Source organism: Terrapene carolina, unplaced genomic scaffold (assembly GCF_002925995.2).
Source record: "Terrapene carolina triunguis isolate 2854851 unplaced genomic scaffold, T_m_triunguis-2.0 Scaffold67, whole genome shotgun sequence".
NCBI lineage: Eukaryota > Metazoa > Chordata > Testudines > Emydidae > Terrapene > Terrapene triunguis.
This window is the reverse complement of record NW_020664418.1, coordinates 27731655-27742418: the sequence shown is the minus strand read 5'-3', so window position 1 is coordinate 27742418 and position 10764 is coordinate 27731655. Positions and strand designations below refer to the sequence as shown.

Below are 10764 nucleotides of genomic sequence, written 5' to 3'. Positions count from 1 at the left end.
GGAGAACCTGGATTGATGTCTGGTCCCTCTCAGTCCCAAGAGCGAACCACCCCTTAAAACAAAGAGCACACACAAAAGCCTTTTCCCCCCCAAGATTTGAAAGTATCTTGCCCCCTTATTGGTCCTTCGGGTCAGGTGTCAGCCAGGTTACCCGAGCTTCTTAACCCTTTACAGGTAAAAGGATTTGGAGTCTCTGGCTAGGAGGGATTCCATAGCACTGTACACAGGAGAGCTGCCACCCTTCCCTTTATAATTATGACAGCGGTCATCTGAAGGGGAGCAGAGGGGAGTTAATGGGAACGGGGCAGATCACCTCTGCTCCTCTTTCTTTTTAGTGACTGCTGCTCATGAAAGAAGCCAGATTGGAGCCCTGGACACTTAAGTCCTCTCTAGATCCACAGAATAGGCACAGTAAAGGAAGCTTATCAAGTACCACCGAGCCAGCGAGCCTCAGCCCCACCCCACAGGAGTCTCTCCAGGGAGTTCATTCTCCACAGCCCGTTCTTGGCCCAGCTGCCAATTGTGATGGTGCTTTTCTCACGCAGACATCTGTGGCCTAGGAACTGGGCTGACAGCCACTAAACAAATGCTTCCCTGGGCGCCCAACCGGCCACAGTAAAGCACGGCCCGCAGGGCCTTCTCTGACTGCTCCGTCTAGGGCAGGACTCAGGAGCAGAGCTGGTCAAAACTCAGCATTTCTGTTTCGGGGGAAATTTCAACATCATCATTTGGTTTTGGTCCCGATTGGAACAAAAAAAATATTTTCAAAATATCGCATGAAATGGAAGTTTTGAAAAATGTTGGTTCTGGAACACTGAAATTTTGTTTTATTTTATTTCTTTTTGTTTGTTTGTTTAATATTTTTATTTTTCTATTATTTAATGACATGCCTGTGGCATACACTACTACTACTGGTGTCGTAAAATGACATAATCGTTTAATTATTCTATTGATTTTATTTTAAATATTTAATAACGGGTGCTTCAGTCTAGCAGAGAAAGGCATAATATAGTCCCATGGCTGGAAGTTGAAACTAGACAAATTCAGACTGGAAAGAAGGTGTAAATTGTTTACAGTGAAGGTAATTAATCATTGGAGCAATTTACACAGGGACGTGGTGGAGACTCCACCACTGACAATTTTTAAATCAAGAGGGGATGTTTTTCTAAAGGCATTCCCTAGGTTCTATGGTCTGTGTCACATAGTAGGTCAAACCAGATGATCGTAATGGTCCCTTCTGGCCTTGGAATGGATTAATCTGTGCATTTTTAAAACAGTTAAGGGCAGCTGCTACTTAGCACTGATTGAAACATCTTCTCTTCTCTTCTCGGTCAAAACGTCTGCTGTTTGCATTGTAACTCCAGTGTCAAACTATTTCATTACAACACAAACAGGAGACATTTTGATCTAAAAGAAAAGCGAAGCTGTTTCAATCCATGCTAAGTGGCAGCTGCCCTTAATAAGTTTTAAAATAAACTATATTAAAATAATATTTCTACTAGGGCTGTCAAGCGATTAAAAAAATTAATATTGATTAATCTTGCTGTTAAACAATAGAATACCATTTCTTTAAATATTTTTGGATGTTTTCTACATTTTCAAATATATTGATTTCAATTACAACACAGAATACAAAGTGTACACTGCTCACTTTATATTTATTTTTGATTACAAATACTTGCACTGTAAAAAACAAATGAAATAGTATTTTTCAATTCACCCAATACAAGTACTGTAGTGCAATCTCTATCATGAAAGTTGAACTTAAAAATGTAGAATTATGTACAAAAAATAACTGCATTCAAAAATAAAACAAGGTAAAACTTTAGAGCCTACAAGTCCACTCAGTCCTATTTCTTGTTCAGCCAATCGCTCAGACAAACAAGTTTGTTTACATTTGCAGGAGATAATGCTGCCCGCTTCTTATTTACAATATCACCTGAAAGTGAGAACAGGTGTTCTCATGGCACTGTTGTAGCCGGCATCACTAGTTATTTACATGCCAGATGCGCTAAAGATTCATATGTCCCTTCATGCTTCATCCACCATTCCAGAGGACATGCTTCCATGCTGATGACGGGTTCTGATTGATAACAATCCAAAGCAGAGCGGACCGATGCATGTTCATTTTCATAATCGGAGTCAGATGCCACTAGCAGAAGGTTAATTTTCTTTTTTGGTGGTTCGGGTTCTGTAGTTTCTGCATCAGAATATTGCACTTTTAAGACTTCCGAAAGCATGTGCCACACCTTGTCCCTCTCAGATTTTGGAAGGCACTTCAGATTCTTAAACCTTGGGTTGAGTGCTGTAGCTATGTTTAGAAATCTCACATGGTACCTTCTTTGAGTTTTGTCAAATCTGCAGCAAAAGTGTTCTTAAAATGAACAACATGTGCTAGGTCATCATCTGAGACTGCTTTAACATGATATATGGCAGAATGCAGGTAAAACAGAGCCAGAGACATACAGTTCTCCCCCAAGGAGTTCAGTCACAAATTTTATTAACGCATTATTTTTTTAACAAGTTTCAGAGTAGCAGCCGTGTTAGTCTGTATCCGCAAAAAGAACAGGAGTACTTGTGGCACCTTAGAGACTAACAAATTTATTAGAGCATAAGCTTTCGTGGGCTACAACCCACTTCTTCGGATGCATATAGAGTGAAACATATATTGAGGAGATATATATACACACATACAGAGAGCATGAACAGGTGGGAGTTGTCTTACCAACTCTGAGAGGCCAATTAAGTAAGAGAAAAAAAACTTTTGAAGTGATAATCAAGATAGCTCAGTACAGACAGTTTGATAAGAAGCAAGTGTGAAAATACTTACAAGGGGAGATAGATTCAATGTTTGTAATGGCTCAGCCATTCCCAATCTTTATTTAATCCTGAGTTGATTGTGTCTAGTTTGCATATCAATTCCAGCTCAGCAGTCTCTCGTTGGAGTCTGTTTTTGAAGTTTTTCTGTTTTAAGATAGCCACCCGCAGGTCTGTCATAGAATGGCCAGACAGGTTAAAGTGTTCTCCCACTGGTTTTTGAGTATTATGATTCCTGATGTCAGATTTGTGTCCATTAATTCTTTTGCGTAGAGACTGTCCGGTTTGGCCAATGTACATGGCAGAGGGGCATTGCTGGCACATGATGGCATATATCACATTGCTGGATGTGCAGGTGAACGAGCCCCTGATGGTATGGCTGATGTGATTAGGCCCTATGATGATGTCACTTGAATAGATATGTGGACAGAGTTGGCATCGGGCTTTGTTACAAGGATAGGTTCCTGGGTCAGTGTTTTTGTTCAGTGATGTGTGGTTGCTGGTGAGTATTTGCTTTAGGTTGAGGGGTTGTCTGTAAGCGAGGACAGGTCTGTCTCCCAAGATCTGTGAGAGTAAAGGGTCATCTTTCAGGATAGGTATGGGCCTGTCTTGTAGGAGGTGACTTCTGGGTACTCGTCTGGCTCTGTCAATCTGTTTTTTCACTTCAGCAGGTGGGTATTGTAGTTTTAAGAATGCTTGAGAGTAAAGATGATCCTTTACAAGACAGGCCCAACAAAGAAAATAACAGAACACCACTAGCTGTCACCTTCAGCCGCCAACTAAAACCTCTCCAGCGCATCATCAGAGATCTACAACCTATCCTGAAAGATGTATCCTGAAGTTTTTCTGTTTTAAGATAGCCACCCGCAGGTCTGTCATAGAATAGCTAGACAGGTTAAAGTGTTCTCCCACTGGTTTTTGCCTGATTATTCCGACTTTATGTAAGTGAAAGGAAAAGACTTTAACCACACTTACTTCTGTTACTGAGGAATCCATCAAATTATCTTAACGTGCTTGGAGTACTTACATAGGTAAATCCCAACTATTCAAAGCACATGTACACTATGATTTATAAATGCTTGTCAGTGAGAGCTGAGGGCATCAGTACTGGTCAGAAGGGGCTCAGTACCATGCAGTGCCAGGATGCTATTATTTTATGCTGGGCTTTGAATTTTATTTGAAAATATATTATATATATTTTAATTAAGGAAGGATGGCTACTAGCAAATAAAAATGCACTATCGTTGGCATGATTAGTCTCCATTTGTACAACATATAAAGTACTAAGATGTTAAAACAGATCTAATTTAACATGCACTTTTAAGGGGGAAAAAAAAAATCTAGATAACTGATCAATACACCGCATTTGCTGGTGAATTTTACCTTAGAAATGCATACAATTATAAAATCGTAACTACTTGGGCATTCACACACAAAACTGACTTCCTCCTTTTCTTAACCCATCTCTTTGATCTGTGCATGTTGTTCAGTACAGCCTAACAATACCAGGACTTAAGTTTTTTATAAATTGGTTCTGGTCAAAATTAAGTGTTCACTTTAAGCCTCTCCATTCTGATCTGTGACAATGTGATGCAATTTATTTAATAAGTATACAAAATACACTGTCTTGCAGACAGTCACTGGTCACCATTGCTTGAAAAATGTTGGGAGTATCTAATTTATTTAGAGAGATCATGAATAACTGATAGGAAAACAATCTTGCAACTTTTACTTGCTTGAGTAATCACAAGCAGCCCCATTGAAGTCAGTGGTCCAATTCCTTAGTATTTTATTAGGTCAAACTCCCACTGACTTCAAAACAATAATACGGCAGAATAAGAACTGGTACAAAAATTATGGACCAATCCTGCTCCCACTGACTTTCATGGAAGGAAAAATTAGACCCTTACAAAAGGGCATCACAATTTCAATCGAAATAGTCTGGTGAATAAAGCTGCCCTCCATAAATATAGGTTTCAGGATTTGTACCCAGATTCTTAGAGGATTTTTAATAGCTTTTATAGCTTACGTATTTCTGACACAAACCTGTTGCAGTCTCCTTCCAACACTACTTTGGTGTACCTATATCAAGAAGTGCACTTGTACAGTGTAGCTCAAATCACAGTGTTATTGTCTTCTCCATAAAGCATCACAGAATTTACTTCAGTAGATTTCACAAATTCAGAACTAGACAGTAAGAGATCACTAATTCCAGGAGGAAGTGAACAGTCTGACAAATGGTTAGCCTAATGAAGTCTTGGGCAGCTCAACCAGGACTAGACATAACTACAGGCCCAACCTGAAGAAAAAGACACAGGAAATAAAAAAAAAATATATATATATAGCCACACTTTTATAGCACTTTACAGAGGACCACAAAGAACTTTGTAAAGGTGGGTAAGCAACATTATCTCCATTGTGCAAATGGGGAAACCCAGGCACTGTAGGAACCAGGACATGGGTGGTCCGGCCTAGTGGTCAGGAGGAGGAGTCTGGAACAGAGAAATGAAAGTGAGGGTGTGACACCCTGTACCCCATGTTCACCACTTTCATATGGTTATAAATTTTGTACAAAGTATGCCTTGTGAGGTATCATTTGAAAACTCAATCTTCTGGATATTATTACCCTGTTAAAATGTGTGTGACAACACTGCATACAAAAGTATGAGATTTTGCTTTATGTTACTAAAATACGTTCTGGTTCTGGAGAATGCCCCCAGACTAGCTCTTCAGAAACAACACAGAACTGACCACAGGTGTTAAGAAACTATTAATTGCTTAGGCGGCAGAGATGATGTAAACAAGAAATTTATATTTCATCCCAGAGACTGTTCAAATCTCACGTACACAGGAGACTGTTCTACGCCCCAGCAGGGGGTAATCCTGAAAGAGGAGGAGGAGGGTATAAAAACAAGAGACTGTGACCTCTACATGACCCCTCTCTTCCTCCCATCTCTCTGTTCATGACACCAATGAACACCTGAAGGACTCTGAACTGGGGGAGGGGTACATGGCTGAAAAGAAATCCAGTCTGAACTGTTGCAGCTTATGGGGAGAAAGTCATTTTGCTTTTAAGTTCATTTAGGTATTAGCTTGTGCTTTTATTTCTTCTGTAACCAATTCCGACTTTTATGCCTTATCACTTGTAATCACTTAGAATCTATCTGTAGTTAATAAACTTGTTTTGTTTTATTATTTTATCTAAACCAGTGTGTTTGGATTGAAGTGTTTGGGAAGCTCTACATAGGATGACAAGACTGATGCATAATCATTACCCAGTGTTGGAATGATGGACTTACTATGAGCTTATACTGTCCAGGAGGGTACTGAGCAGTGCAAGTTGCACATTTCTGGGAAACAAGGCTAAGACTGAAGAATATGCATATGTAATTCATGAATGGCTGGGAAAGCATTCATGTAACATAGCTGGGAGTGACTTTACATGCTAGTGGCTGTATATGAGCAGGACCGGGAGCAGTGGCTGTTCACAGCACAGCAGTGTAAAAGGCACCCCAGACTAGAGAATTAAGGGGAATCAGCTATTCAACAATCCAGATTGTACCCTGGGGAATGTCACAGAGGGTCAGAATCAGAGGCTCTAAAATCACCAAGCCAAGGGTCAAGCTAGAGTCAGAGCCAGGAATCAAAGCCGAGGGTCAGAACCAGGTTACCTGGAGTCAAGGAAGGCAGGAGTAGGACTGAGTCTGAGGCAGGAATGAGGCTGGGACAGGGCTGAAATAAGGGAGTGATAAGACTCGAGCATGGCAGAAATCATGGCAGAAAAGAGGGACTGGAACATGGCAGGAGCAGAAGTTAATGCAGCCGAATGCTTTGAGCAGCCAGCACCCTGCTGCTGCCCTTAAGAGCAGTTATGCTAATCCCTTCAGCCAAGTGGGGGAAAGAGGGTGTGTGACCAAACAGGCAACTCAGTTGGGGTCTAGCTGTGCTCGTTACACTGTCTGGGGGTTAAGCTGGCAGGTAAGCAGGCCAGCTACAGGCCCTTACATGTGACAGGCAGAGAGATGTCAAGCAACTTGCCTAAGGTCTTTCAATGAATCAGTGGCTGAGCCAGTCTCAGATTAGACCATGCTTCCTCTGTACCTCTTCTGAAACCACTTGTCCCTGATCACAGTATGTTGTCTTTTTGGGAAAAGGAAAAAATACTGCGATCAGAGACCACTGAAAGTATTTTAGTCAGTGACCCAATTACCTAATATAAAACAGACTAATTTGTTAATAATACTTATTAAATTCACTCTGCCGTGTTTTTTCAGCTTGGGAACTCCTTTACGTTTTGTATGGGGAGCTGGTTTGGAGCACCATCGGCTCCCTCAGTAATGCCAACACGATTAGTCAGCTTGGGGACAATTAGGACCAGAGTAGGCTAGAGGATTTATTGAAGCACTGCTTCTGTAAATGTGGCTAGAGGAACAGGGTAAGAGATGGTGAAAGAACAAACAACAACCTCTTTGGCATGTTGCAATTAGCCCTCGATGGTGGTTACATGCAATGAGCATGTACAACCTACTTGTCTGGAAGGGTCTTAATATAAGAAGTAGAAGGATTTCAACCTCTCCAATACATTAATTTTTTCCCCTTTTTTGAAAAGGAGCAGCAGGGGGAGTTAAGGGAATGGTTTATAAAGAATTTCCTTCCTTCCAGTAATTTACTTCAGGTAGTAAATTATACTTCCTAACTTTTCTCCTACCAGTCAAGCATCTCTACTCTTTTTCTAGAAGCTAAGTCTATCAAAAATAGAAGGACTTTGCTACAAAAGGTACAATTAGAATTAAGGAATTCTTTTTTCATATGAAGTTGCATGGAGCTAAAACCGACTTGAAGGCAAATGGTGGAGAATAGAACTGAAACAAAAGGCAGCATGCAGTCCAGTGCATCAACAAAGGAAAGCAATTAATAAGAGACTGGAAACTTCTAAATATACTTGGAAAGTCAAAAACGAAGAGCCGAATTGTAGTGCAGTAATTTGAGAGATTTTATGGAGCTTTGAAGCTACAATTCTACAGAGGAATGCGAAGTTCTTATTACATTTTCCTCCAACTTCAATCAAGCTCTTCTGACAAGATAATTTTAGCACTTGGAATTTGTGACCTCAGCTGAGCTCACTAGAAAGCTGTTAACGTTAATAAGGAGTCGATAATTATTTTTCTACTTTGTACAGACCTATGAACTTGGAAGGTGAGTTGGAGAAGGCCAAAAGACACCTGCTCTGCTTGGAGCATTCTTAAACCCAAGTACCAGAAAGACGGTGCTATGTACATTCATACATCTTCAGGGATGGTTTATAAAGAGAACAGAAAGTCAGTGGTCATTTGAGTATGATTCTTCCCCATGAGGAACATGCCAGATCAGTTACACGTTATGCCATGATTCCTGCTGGGATCAGGGCACCTGACTGTGGGGAGGAAGGAGGGATCTACTAATGATAAACATTGTAGTCTTCAGATAATACTGCAGAACAATTGTTTAAGTCCAGTGCTGAAAGAAGTGTGTACTCAATGTCACTGCTGGCTGTCTTTGTTCTTTGGCAGAAGTTTGTCAATGACATTTTCCAGTTCAGTTGAGGATGTCTATCACCCTTTTCCGACAATTCCTATCAGTGAAGGACTTTTGCTCCCTTTAAGTCATTAAAAACCATGGGCTTAAATCTTCACAAGGCCACACAACAGATGTTGAACATGAGGCTTGCAAGGCTGGCAGGCTGAAAGCAAACAGTCGAGAGCCAAAGTTGATGTTATTTGCCAGCATCTACAAAGCCAATTTCTGCTACAGAGCCTCCTGGCAATTAAACACGAAGCTCAAAAAGGTATGACACATTGCCAGCAGATCGGTCTTTATTGCCTTGACAACATGTATTAAAACGAAAGTGCAAGTTCAACTGATTCATGGCACTTTGTTTTTGTTTTTAAATCACTGACAACTAAGCAAAACCCAAAACAAAACTCTTAACTAAATGATAAGGGAGCAGGCCCAAAGGAGGAAAACAAGGAATATGAGACAGACTGGTGTGACAAAGTTCCTCCTCTATCTTGGTGGGTCCTGCGCTTATTGGCGGATTTTCTTGCCTCAGACATTCACCATGTGGGTTGGGGAACAGCCCAGAGACCTTCCTCTCTGGAAGAACCCACAGTCCAGGTCAATTGGGAGGTTTGGGGGGAACCCGGGCCCACCCTCTACTCCGGGTTCCAGCCCAGGGACCTGTGGACTGCAGCTGTCTATAGTGCCTCCTGAAACAGCTGCATGACAGCTACAACTCCCTGGGCTACTTCCCCATGGCCTCCTCCACACCTTCCTTATTCTCACCACAGGACCTTCCTCCTGGTGTCTGATAACGCTTGTGCTCCTCAGTCCTCCAGCAGCACACACTCTCAGCTCCTTGCGCCTCTTGCTCCCAGCTCCTCATACTCACACCACAAACTGAAGTGAGGTCCTTTTAAAACCCAGATGCCCTGATTAGCCTGCCTTAATTGATTCTAGAAGCTTCTTCTTAATTGGCTCCAGGTGTCCTAATTAGCCTGCCTGCCTTAACTGGTTCTAGCAGGTTCCTGATTACTCTAGTGCAGCCCCTGCTCTGGTCACTCAGGGAACAGAAAACTACTCATCCAGTGACCAGTATATTTGCCCTCTACCAGACTCCTGTACCCCACTGGTCTGGGTCTGTCACACTGGTAATGAAACTGATTCTTACTATTGTACTACAGAATTAGATAAGATGCTAGAGAAATCTCCTCTGAAGAGAGAGAGAGCGAGCCTCTCAAAAACCATCATCCTTACTTGATCAAGCATCAAAGGTCAAACTCACTGGCAAAGTAAAGGAGGAATTGACAGTTCATCTATGGGTAAAGCACTGCAAAGAAAATCTGACCATATACCAGGTGAGTTCCGTTCAGAGCTAGCGTTATGAAAAGTTAGTGAATGCAGCAACGCTCTCGCATATGCAACTCTGAGAGCTGAAAGCATTATGTTGATCCTTTTGTACTTGCCTCACTACAGACCAGATGATCATTCTTCATGGTAGAAAGGTAAAGATTAAACTTTGACAGTGTCGAATTCTGAAATGTCGTTGTAGTAATTACAATGAATGAAGGTCAAGCTCTCTTTGAAGCATGCAATCCAAAAAACATTTTGGAAGCAACAAAGACACAACGGCTTATAACAGAGTATTCAGCAGCAAAAAAGGATTGAAGTAAAATTTCAATGTTCTTTTGTTGTAACGGACAGTAAATCTAGGCATTATTTACACTAATTACCGCATTTTACCATTGCAAATAAAAGTAGACGAGGTATGTTTAAAGTCAGTGGCTCCTTACTCCTATTGTCTCATATTAAGGAGCATAAATGAGACAATCCAGTTTCTCCACTCTAGTAGAAAGTAATTAGTTCCCAAAGAATTAAGAGGTTACAATATTTAGTAAAAAGCTACAATTGTTATGATCTTGAGGACGCACTTCACTGGGTTACAAGTGTCTCTTCAATAATACGACACACAAATGTACTACTGTGAAACAAATACATATTTCAAAAGCACTTTTTTTTTGGTTGGAACTTACCTTAGCCTTTACCCCACAAAATAGCCAAATATTAGCTCTCCTTGCCAGCTCTTCTTGGTCAATCTTCATCAGCACCGTAGAGACTCCTAGGCTCCATTCTGCACTCCTACTGACTTCACCTGAAGGCAGGACAGGTAGGTCCTATTCTCAGCTCCTTCCTGAATCACTTCTCTCTGTCCCTCTGCTTCCTCATCTGCAAACAATGTTATACTACTACTTATAGCCACCTAGGAGTTGGGGGAGGCTTAATTCTACTGGTCAATTTTTTCACCAAAATCATATTTTGACAAAATAATTGTGTGACCAAATTGAAAGTTCAAACAAAGTTTTCATTTTGGTTGAATTTTTCTGGTTTTAAAACAAAATTTTCCAGTAAAAA

At 41.0% G+C, this 10764-nt stretch overlaps 1 protein-coding gene across 1 annotated transcript in view; it reads right to left on the bottom strand.

Annotated features, from left to right (window-relative positions):
- The window catches only part of RAB27A (RAB27A, member RAS oncogene family), a 95575-nt gene extending 85005 nt beyond the window's left edge, over nt 1-10570 (bottom strand). Inside the window, exon 1 of the mRNA XM_026648286.2 lies at nt 10386-10570. The gene's annotated coding sequence lies outside the window, so the exon portion shown is untranslated. The remainder of the gene's footprint in view (nt 1-10385) is intronic.
- Nucleotides 10571-10764: the final 194 nt, after the last annotated feature.